Source organism: Pongo pygmaeus, chromosome 6 (genome assembly GCF_028885625.2).
Source record: "Pongo pygmaeus isolate AG05252 chromosome 6, NHGRI_mPonPyg2-v2.0_pri, whole genome shotgun sequence".
Lineage (NCBI taxonomy): Eukaryota > Metazoa > Chordata > Mammalia > Primates > Hominidae > Pongo > Pongo pygmaeus.
The window spans coordinates 26,114,565-26,125,280 of record NC_072379.2 but is presented as its reverse complement, the minus strand read 5'-3'; the positions used below and the strand labels follow the sequence as shown (position 1 = coordinate 26,125,280).

The 10,716-nt window shown below is 37.7% G+C and overlaps 1 pseudogene; it reads left to right on the top strand.

Moving 5' to 3' along the window:
* Positions 1–7,398: 7,398 nt before the first annotated feature.
* Positions 7,399–8,937, top strand: LOC129041478 (60S ribosomal export protein NMD3-like; annotated as a pseudogene).
* Positions 8,938–10,716: the final 1,779 nt, after the last annotated feature.

Here is a 10,716-nt window from a genome sequence, read left to right as displayed (position 1 = left end):
GACAGAAGATAAAAAATAGAAAACATGAATAACATTATAAAACAACTAAACCTAACAAACATATACACAGCACTGCATCCAACATGAGAATATATATTCTTCTCAAATCCACATGGAACATTCTCTAGGATAGACTACCTGCTGGGCCATAAAACATCAGTAAAAATAGAGATTGAGATAATACAATGGGTGATTTCTAATTATAATAAAAGAATCAGAGATCAATGAAAGCAAGAAATTTAGGAGACTCATAAGTATGTGGACATTAAATGGCAAAATCCCAAATAATTTATGGATCAAAAGAAAACCACAAATACTTATCAGAAAGTGTTTTAACATAAATGACAATGTAACCAAAATGTAAAACTTCTGGAAACTGGTGAAAGCAGTATTTTGAGGGAAACCTATACCAGTGAATTTCATTAAAAAAGAAAGACAAATCTCAAGTCAGCAACAAAAAAATCTCAATAACAAAAAAAAACTCAAGTCAATAATAGTAAGTTCTCCCAGACTTTTAAATGAATATACTACCTGGCTTTCCTGGGACAAAATATACTAATAGAGGAAAAAATAATCATGCTAAAAAAAAGCCCTAAAAGGAAAGACTGGGGAATGGGATACTTTGGGGATTGGGCTGTGATAACAGTCTAGGAAATTTAGAAGGTCATATGGAGGCTCAGGGCCAGGTATGCGGTCTATAAAAACCCAGGAAGAGGGCTGGGCAAGGTGGCTCACACCTGTAATCCCAGCACTTTGGGAGGCCAAGGGAGGTGGATCACCTGAGGTCTCAAGTTTGAGACCAGCCTGACCAACATGGAGAAACCTCATCTCTACTAAAAATACAAAATTAGTGGCATGTGGTGGCGCATGCCTGTAACCGCAGCTACTTGGGAGGCTGAGGCAGGAAAATCGCTTGAACCCAGGAGGCAGAGTTTGTGGTGAGTTGAGTTCGCGCCATTGCACTCCAGCCTGGGCAGCAAGAGTGAAGCTCCATCTCAAAAAAAAAAGAAAAGAAAAGAAAAGAAAAGAAACTCCCAGGAAGACCCTCAGTATTCACCCTTGTTTGACCTTCAAACTCTGTATCAGCAGAAAGTAAGGCAAGAACCAAGTTGTAGCTTTCTGGCTGATTAGTAAAGGCATGCTCCAGCACACACACACACAAACACACACACACACACACACACCCAAAAGAGAACATTATAAAATTTATTTGGAGGAAGTGGGGAAATAATAAACATTTAAGAAAATCTCTGCAAATCACTAGCTTATCACCCAGCTAATGGAACAGAGACGTCAATGTACATGCATGACAGAGCACACATCACAATAGGTAGCAACAAAAACACAGAAGAAGGATGATAATCTGATTTCAAAATTACTATATTACAATATTCAAAATGTCTTTTTTCAACAAAAAGTTACACAATATGAGGTATATATTATTTGTTGGTTACACTTGAATTTGTAGTTTCTATTTTGATTTCCAAGCTGAAAAATATATTTTCTATCTGTAAATTTTCTAGCTGTAGGATTTCTGCTTTTATTAAATTAGTGAGTCTTTTGGAGCCTAAAATTTTGCAATTTTCAATGATTTTTTTCTCTACTATTTGAAAATGTTGTATATTCTGCTTATTTGTTCATTTAATAATTTTTTTCTAAGACCACAAAAATATTCTTTTTGTTTTTTAATACATCATAATTTATACTTAAAATTTGGTTTCACCACCTGTACAAAATAGATGTTACATGGCTAGTAATGTAATTTTTTCCAGTAAGCTAACAAAATTTAATTTATTCTGAAAATCTTGTCTTAGGGTTATTTTTATTTGCCATCACTTGTCATTGCCTCACCCAGATTAACACCACCTCACACTCAGAGCTGACTTTTTTGTGAAGACTGTGTGTGATTCTTTCTGTTTTTTTCTGCATTTTTCAGTTTTTAGCAATCTCACAACACCAAACAGCCAAAGTAGTGCTGATGTTAAAAAATCTTCAGTAGACTTTTATTGCTCAAAGGATAAATTACTTCCACATTTTATTTTATTAATTTAAAAATGTTAATTGACAAGTGAGGCTTGAGTATATTCAAGGTGTGCAATGCGATGACTTGATACATGCACACATTGTCTAATCATTTTTCACAATCAGTTAAATTAACATAACTCCTATTGTTCAAATATTTGTGTCCCTCCCAAATTTACTTTAAAACTTAATCCTCAATACAATAGTATTAGACTTTAGTTGGTTGCTAGGGCATGAAAAATCTGCCCTTAACAACGCAATTAGCTGCCATTGTAAAATGGCTTGAGAAAATGAGTTTGGCCTATTTTGTCCTTCTGCTGTGTGAGGACACAGCAATTTAAGGTGCCATCTTGAAACCAGAGACTGGACCCTCACCAGACACCTAGCCTGCTGGTGCCTTGAGCTTGGACTTCTCAGCCTCCATACCTGTGAGAACTCAGTTTATACTGCTTATAAATTATCTATTCTAAGGTATTTTATTACAGCAGTTGGAACAGACTAAGATAACATTCAGTAACATCCATGCTGTGCAGTAGACCACCAGAACTTGTTTATTTTATACCTGAAAGTTTGCATTTTTTATTAACAACCCTCCATTTCTCCCACCCACCAGCTCCTGGGAACCACTTTGTACTCTCTGTTTCTATGACTTTAACTTTCTAGGCTTCATATATAACTGAAATCAAAAAATATTTCTCATTCTCTGTCTGGCTTATTTCACTCAGCCTACTCTTCTCCAGGTTCATTCATATAGTTGTAAATAACAGGATTTTCTTTTTATAGCTGAATAATATTCCGTTATATAAATACTCCACAATTATTTTATCCATTCATTTATTAATACTTACGTTGTTTGCATTATCTGTCATTGTAAATAATTCTGCAATAAATATGGGAGCACAGATATCTCTTCTAGATACTAATTTTATTTCCTTTGGTTATATATCTGGAAGTGGAATTGCTGGATAATGTGGTATTGTAAGTTTTTAGAAAGCTCCACAATGTTTTTGATAATGGTTTTACCAATATTTCTGTATTTTTAAAAAAATGGGCTGGGCACGGTGGCTCACACTTGTAATCCCAGCACTTCGGGAGGCAGACGCAGGCGGATCACAAGGTCAGGAGATTGAGACCATCCTGGCCAACATGGTGAAACCCTGTCTCTACTAAAAATGCAAAAAATTAGCCAAGCATGGTGGCACGCACCTGTAGTCCCAACTATTCGAGTGGCTGAGATAGAAGAATCACTTGAACCCCAGAGGTGGAGGTTACAGTGAGCCAAGATCACACCACTGTACTCCAGCCTGGAGTTTTTTCTCAGAAAAAAAAAAAAAAAAAAAAAAGTTATACTCTGTTGGGAGACAATTTTCATAGTCCTGTCAGTTTACTTTTTGACATCCTATATAAGCTTCTATTTGGACAATCTTTTCGATCCATAGGGGTGAAAACTATTGAAGGCTCCAGTGGCAAACCATGGCCTTTCCCCAGTGTTGTAAGGCCTATGCCAAGGAGAAAGGAGGGTCATGCCTTTGGGTGCCCCAGGCACACACCTTTCTGAAATCTTTCTCCAGCCAGCTGCTGCAGACAAAAGATGACATTTCTGGGAAGATGAGGACTTGTTTCCTGACCAGCACCCCAGTGGCCATGAGGTCTTATGGCCCAAAGGCTATGCTTACCTCCACCTGAGTGCCTGGGATGGGCCCTTTCTACGTCTCCCCAAGGCTTGGGTGCTGAGCCTGCCTTCCTCACCACCTAACCATAGTCTCAAACCTGTGAGGAAGGAAGAGGACAGATAACTGATTTCTGTTCTTTTGATTCTGTTTTAAAGTTTTCTTTCTAAAAAAAAAAAACCTATCTGAAACTGAAAAAAAAAAAAAAAAAAAAAAAAAAGGAAAAAAAGATGTCATAACCAAAGTAGGGGCAGTATTTACATAGGTGAAAACATGTAGATATGTCTATAGGCAACAGACATGTGGCTAATTTACATATAAATTAAACATCTTATTGTCTTAAAGTGTACAGAGCTAAGAAATTATTCAATTCATAATATCAAGCGTTAAATGCAAAAATACAATTAAGTGATCTGAGAAATCATACCCCCCAAAAAACATAATAAATATAGAAGTGAAAATAAGAAGAGAGATTTTAATGCATAAAATGCTGAATACAACATAGATAGACCATGAAAAATAATTCTTTAGATATCTGCAGTTTTTAACTGTGTGTACTCATGAAGAGAAGACATTGTGAATCATTGGTATTCAATGAAGAACAGTAAAATTTCATAGAGAATACATTACAATCATTAATAATAGACTCTAATGAGAAAATTTTCAAATAAGCATTAAAGAGACAGTAGAAGTTTTTATCATGTTCTCAATATATTGGTGGTATTCTTACACAGATATACTGGCTATACTATGGCCTTTGGGAGCTAATAAAAACTTTATATTTTTAAAATAAAAGAACAACATAAATTTTGCAAAATATAATCAGCATTACTGAAGTATAAAGTAGATATTTAAGTTATTTATTTATTTATTTATTTACTTTTTGAGACAGGGTCTCACTCTGTCACCTAGAGTGCAGTGACACCATCTTGACTCACCACAACCTTTGCCTCCCAGGCTCAAGCAATTCTCCTATGTCAGCCTCCTGAGTAGCTGGGGTTACAGTTGCCCACCACTACCGCTTGGCATTTTTTTTTTTTCTGGTAGAGATGGGGTTTCACCACGTTGCCCAAGCTGGTCTTGAACTCCTGACCTCAAATGATCCACCTGCCTCGGCCTCCCAAAATGCTGGGATTACAGGGGTGAGCCATGGTGCCTGGCTTTAAAGTAAATATTTGGAATTAAAATATACTGGCATTTAGAAACAGATTGAAAATGAATATAAATTTTAATGATTTTGCTTTCAGTGAGCTTAAAATTATAATGAAATATTTTAATAAATATGTGGGCACCTACTGGTAATTTAATTTACCTTTTACATAATGTGTAACTTTTGAATCTAAAAGTCAGAAACGACATTCATTTCAGAAAGTGAAGTGTATAGGAGAGTAACATAAGCAAGATGATGGAACAGGAGGTCCTGCAGGCATATCCCACAACAGAATGTGGAAGCCATGAAAAACAAAACTGCATTTATAAGAGCCTTGGGATCCAGGTCAGTTTGTGACAGCTGGAGGCAAAGACCAAGGGGAACAATTTGAGAGAGTAAGCCCTTGGCCAAGTGGCGTGCTTGCCAATCACGGTCCCAGCTCCAAAACAAAATACCGCCACATCCCACTGTAGATTTAGCTATAGCTCACTAGGCCTTGGTCCTGCCACTGCAACCATCTGCCAAAAACCCAGGAGAATTTATACTCACCTGAGACTTAGGTGACAGGCCTGCAAAACTTGGTTCTGTCTGTAGTCCCTGAATCAGACAAAACTCACCTTCTTTACTTCTCAGGCATGGTCAGGGAGAAATCTTGTCCACACAGGGACCCTCAGGGGAAAACATCCATCTATTTCCTTGGATGTAGGACAATCAATATTGAACTGAATGTGGATTATGAAATGGTTGGGCCGGGCACGGTGGCTCAAACCTGTAATCCCAGCACTTTGGGAGGCTGAGGTGGGTGGATCACCTGAGGTCAGGAGTTCGACCAGCCTAACCAATATGGTCAAACTCTGTGTCTACTAAAAATACAAAAAATTAGCCAGGGTGGTGGCGGGCACCTGCAGTCCAAGATACTCGGGAGGCTGAGACAGGAGAATCGCTTGAACCCAGGAGGCAGAGTTTGCAGTGAGCCGAGATCCCACTACTGCACTGCAGCCTGAGTAACAGAGCAAGACTGTCAAAAAAAAAAAAAGAAAGAAAGAAAAGAAAACAGAAACGGCACTGGGCTCTAGTTTCATGCAGGCACAGTTCAAAAGCAGTTTTGCTCAACCTGAGATTTGCCTAAAATCATATAAATCAGTGCCCCTCTAGGCAGGCCTGCTGACATCAGTCTCACTGTGAATCTTAAAGCAGCCCTGTAACCCAGTTCTAATCCCAGTCAGCCAGTGTCTGGGAGCAGTCCTACCCACCCAGAAACCTGGAGGGAAATATACCATGGACCCAGAGACAGAACTGAAGAATTTAGCCTCAGTCATGTATCCTGAAGCAGCCCTATAAATTAGTTCCCATGGCTCTCAGCTTTGATCAGGGGTCAGTACTGCCCATCCAGTAAGCTGTCTAATAACTGGATTAGAGCACTCCCAGAGACCCAGTGGGAGCCACACCTGTCTACATCTATTCTACCAGTACCCCATATGCAGAAACAACTGCAATTTCTTATCTCAGCACTAGTCCTGATAATCGATATTCTAAAGAAAGTTGACTCTTGGCCGGGAGTGGTGGCTCACGCCTGTAATCCCAGCACTTTGGGAGGCCGAGGCGGGCGGATCACGAGGTCAGGAGATCGAGACCATCGTGGCTAACACGGTGAAACCCCGTCTCTACTAAAAATACAAAAAATTAGCCGGGCGCGGTGGCGGGCGCCTGTAGTCCCAGCTACTCAGGAGGCTGAGGCAGGAGAATGGCGTGAACCCGGAGGCGGAGCTTGCAGTGAGCCGAGATGGCGCCATTGCACTCCCGCCTGGGCGAAAGAGCGAGACTCCGTCTCAAAAAAAAAAGAAAGTTGACTCTTCCAGGGAACAGACAGAATTTATAACTATCTTATGTGTTAATAACGGGTCTGCCAACCACGAAACCCACTAAAGACCAAGTAGCAATTATGTGACCTGGCTCCAACAAACTCAACTGCAATGTCAATTAAAATCTCATCAGCCCAGGGACCCAATAGGAGAAAGTATTTATCTTTCAAAACTCTCCTATGATTAGCGGAAGATGTGTTTACTCCTTCATATTCAGGGACACAGACATAAGCCTGCACAGATCTTAAAGAATCTGAAAATCATGAACATCACCCAAAGAAACTAATAAAGCTCTAGTAAAAATCTGCAAAGAAATGGAGATCTCAGAATTGGCCGACACAGAATTAAAAATAATCATCAAGAGATTTCAATAAAATCCAAAAGAACACCAATAGATAACTAAAAATGTTATGAAATGACACAGAAACAAAATGAGAATTATAATAAATAGGCTGATCATGCTGGCTTACACCCGTGCTAACTGCAATTTGGGAGGCTGAGGCTGGAGAATTGCTTGGGACCAAAAGTTTAAGACCAACCTGGCCAATAGAGCAAGACCCCACCTATATTTAAAAAATTATTTTAATAGATAAATAGAAACCATAAAAAACAACCACTTCATGAGATCTTCGCTGTGGTGAAGATGGCCATGGTGGCAGCTGACCGAACAGCCGGGGTCTATTTTGTTGTGGGTTTTCAGCAAATCCAGGGCTGGTCTGGAGGTGTGAAGCATACAGAACGATGGAGTATATGACAGAATCGACTGACCGCAGCCCTGGACTCATCCTGTGCTGTGAGTGTGGTATTGCAATAAGTTCCAATCCTGCCAATATTTGTGTGGCCTGTTTGCAAAGTAAAGTGGACATCAGCCAAGGTATTCCAAAACAAGTCTCACTTTTGTTCTACAAACAATGTCAAAGGTATTTTCAGCCACCAGAAACTTGGATACGGTGTGCTTTAGAATCCAGGGAACTTCTTGCTTTGTGTTCAAAGCCCCTCTCAGTAAGGAACGGCTTGTGAATGCAGGCTTTGTTTGGACTGAGCCCCATTCTAAGAGATTTAAAGTTAAACTGACTCTAGAAAGAGGTGATTAATGGTGCTGTCCTTCAACAAGTGTTTGTGGTGGATTATGCTGTTCAGTCCCAAATATGTGGAGATTGCCATAGAGTAGAAGCTAAGGGTTTCTGGAGGGCTGTTATTCAAGTGAGGCAAAAGACTTTGTACAAAAAAGCTTTCTACTATCTGGAACAGTTAATTCTGAAATATGGAATGCATCAGAATACACTTTGTATCAAAGACATTCATGATGGTCTGGATTTTTATTATTCCTCGAAACCACATGCTCAGAAGATGGTCAAATTTATTCAGTATACAGTTCCCTGTAGATACAATGCATCCCAAAGACTGATCTCTCAGGATGTCCATAGTAATACATACAATTACAAAAGCACTTTTTCTGTGGAAATTGTTCCAATATGCCAGGATAATCTTGTCTGTCTGTCTCCAAAACTGACACAAAGCCTGGGAAATAGGAACCAGATTTGTGTGTGTATTTGAATAACCAGTGCCATTCACCTCATTGATCCAAACGCCCTACAAGTTGCAGATATTGATGGGAGCACTTTCTGGAGTCACTCTTTGAGTAGTTTATGTCACCCCAAATAGCTAGAGGAATTTATTGTGATGAAATGCAGCATAGTCCAAAATGTAAAACACGGTGCAGATGCTGGAATGATGTAAAAAAGCGTACCCTCAGGGAAATCTGGGTACAGAAGACATCTGAAATGAATACAGATAAACAGTACTTTTGTCGTACTCATTTGGGACATCTTGTAAATCCTGGAGAGCTGGTGTTAGGGTTTGATTTGGCCAGCTGTAATTTAAATGATGAGCATGTCAATAAAATGAACTCAGATAGAGTTCCAGATGTGGTATTAATCAAGAAGAACCAAGACTGGACCAAACATCAGTGATGTAGAAACTGGAAATTGAAAGAGCTTGCGAGAGAGAGAACATGGATACAAATGATGAAAGGCAATACCAAGATTTTCTTGAAGATCTTGAAGAAGATGAGGCAATTAGAAAAAATGTCAACATTTACAGAGAGTCAATCATCCCTGTGGAAAGTGATGATAATGAAGGAGCACCTCGAATTAGTCTGGCTGAGATGCCTGAAGACCTTCATATTTCCCACGATGCCACTGGTGAAGAAGGTGCGTCAATGATGATATAATGACACGTTGTAGACTGTTTCCACATACGTGGGCTTAAGAAGTTGGATAAAATGACCTTAAGTGTCTCTTCCATCTATGCCTCCAGATTTCAAGAGGAGAAATTAAGTTTTAAACCTGAATAAACATGATTGTTTTGATTACTCACTCAAAGCACTGAAAAAGATGGATGGCTTTGAAGTTTTAGATAATAAAAGATTATGGAGAATGTAATTATTATTGATATTTAGGCTATTTCACATGTGAAATTTTATCACTGTGCTTTTTTATATGCGGCACTATAGTATTTTCACATAGTATAGTACCCTGGATGTAAAAGCTCAAAAATTGTGATTCCTTGGACATTCACTAAATCTTCAAGCAAAAACACATTTTTACATTCTTTTTACATTGACTACTTTAGTGAAAGACCATATGAAAAATCATTTTTAATATTGTTAATGTTGTTACATACTTTGATCCACTTTACATCATTTTTATGTTCTTGAGGGAGGGAAATTAGGGTTCAGTTTATCACTGGATATTCAGGAGGCAAGTCAATCTTTTTTATTTCCTTATAAAATTAACATCTTCAAAAGCTGTTAAACAGAGGGTTGTCTTAATTTTTATTGCAGTAGAGGAAATATATTTAAAATATTTGTAGATTTGTAGCTAATAGATACTCATTATTTAAAGGTTAAATAACAATTTTTTCTTTTTGTTATTTTTGCCAGTTTAAGGCAGTAGCTGTGTATGTCATATAAATGTCTTCCTACCACATCAAAAATGTTGCTTTTAAAATTTGTTTAAAATTGAGAAGGAAGGAATTTTCTCTCTGTAAGTTTCTATCATTGAACATGCCATCAAAAAGAATATTAGAATCTAGCATGAAGATAATGACTAATAAAAATGAGGTACATACTTTATAAAACCATAAATCAGATTTGAATAAGGAATGCTTTCCACATCCTTGAAAGAAAAACTTTGTCTTGGGTTTTAAAGTGTTCTGAGAATGAATTATTAAGATCCTATTTCTATAAGCAAGATCAGACTTACTAAGTATGGCACAACTAAGAGCTAATTCATTCATTCTATGTGTGCCACTAAATAAAGAGATTGAGCAAGTAAAAAAAAAATCAAACAGAAATCCTGGAACTGAAATAAGCAATGGCAGAACTGAAAAAATATAATAAAAATGTTTAACAGGAGAATCAATCATAAAGAAGAAAAATTCAGCAAACTCAAAGACAGGCTATTTACAAGTAACCAACCATAAAGTGAACAAATATACACATTTCAGAAATTTCAGAAAAAGAGAGAAAGAGGAACAGAGATTTAAATATATAATGTCTTAAAACTTTCCGACTCTAGAAAAGAATATGAACATCAAGTTTTATGAAGCTCAAAATATCTTCAGCAAGAAGAACCTAATAAAGATTGCCCTTGGACACATTATGATTGTCAAAATACAAAGATAAAGCACAAATCTTGAAAACAGCAAGGGATAAATTCTTCACATAGAAGGAAACCTTTATAATGGTATCAGTGGATTTTTCAGCAGAAGCTTTGCAAGCAAACTTGGAGACCATATATTCAAAATGCTGAAAGGAGGAAAAAAATTGACAATTAAGAAGAGTTTATCCAACAAGGCTGTTCTTTAGAAATAATAGAGGTCAAGACATTCCAACATTCCAAGACAAAAAAGAAGGTGAGGGAATTTATCACACCTCAACCTGTCCTGCAAGAAATGCTAAAAGGAAGTCTTTATATTGATATGACCGAATACTAATAATATGAAAAAT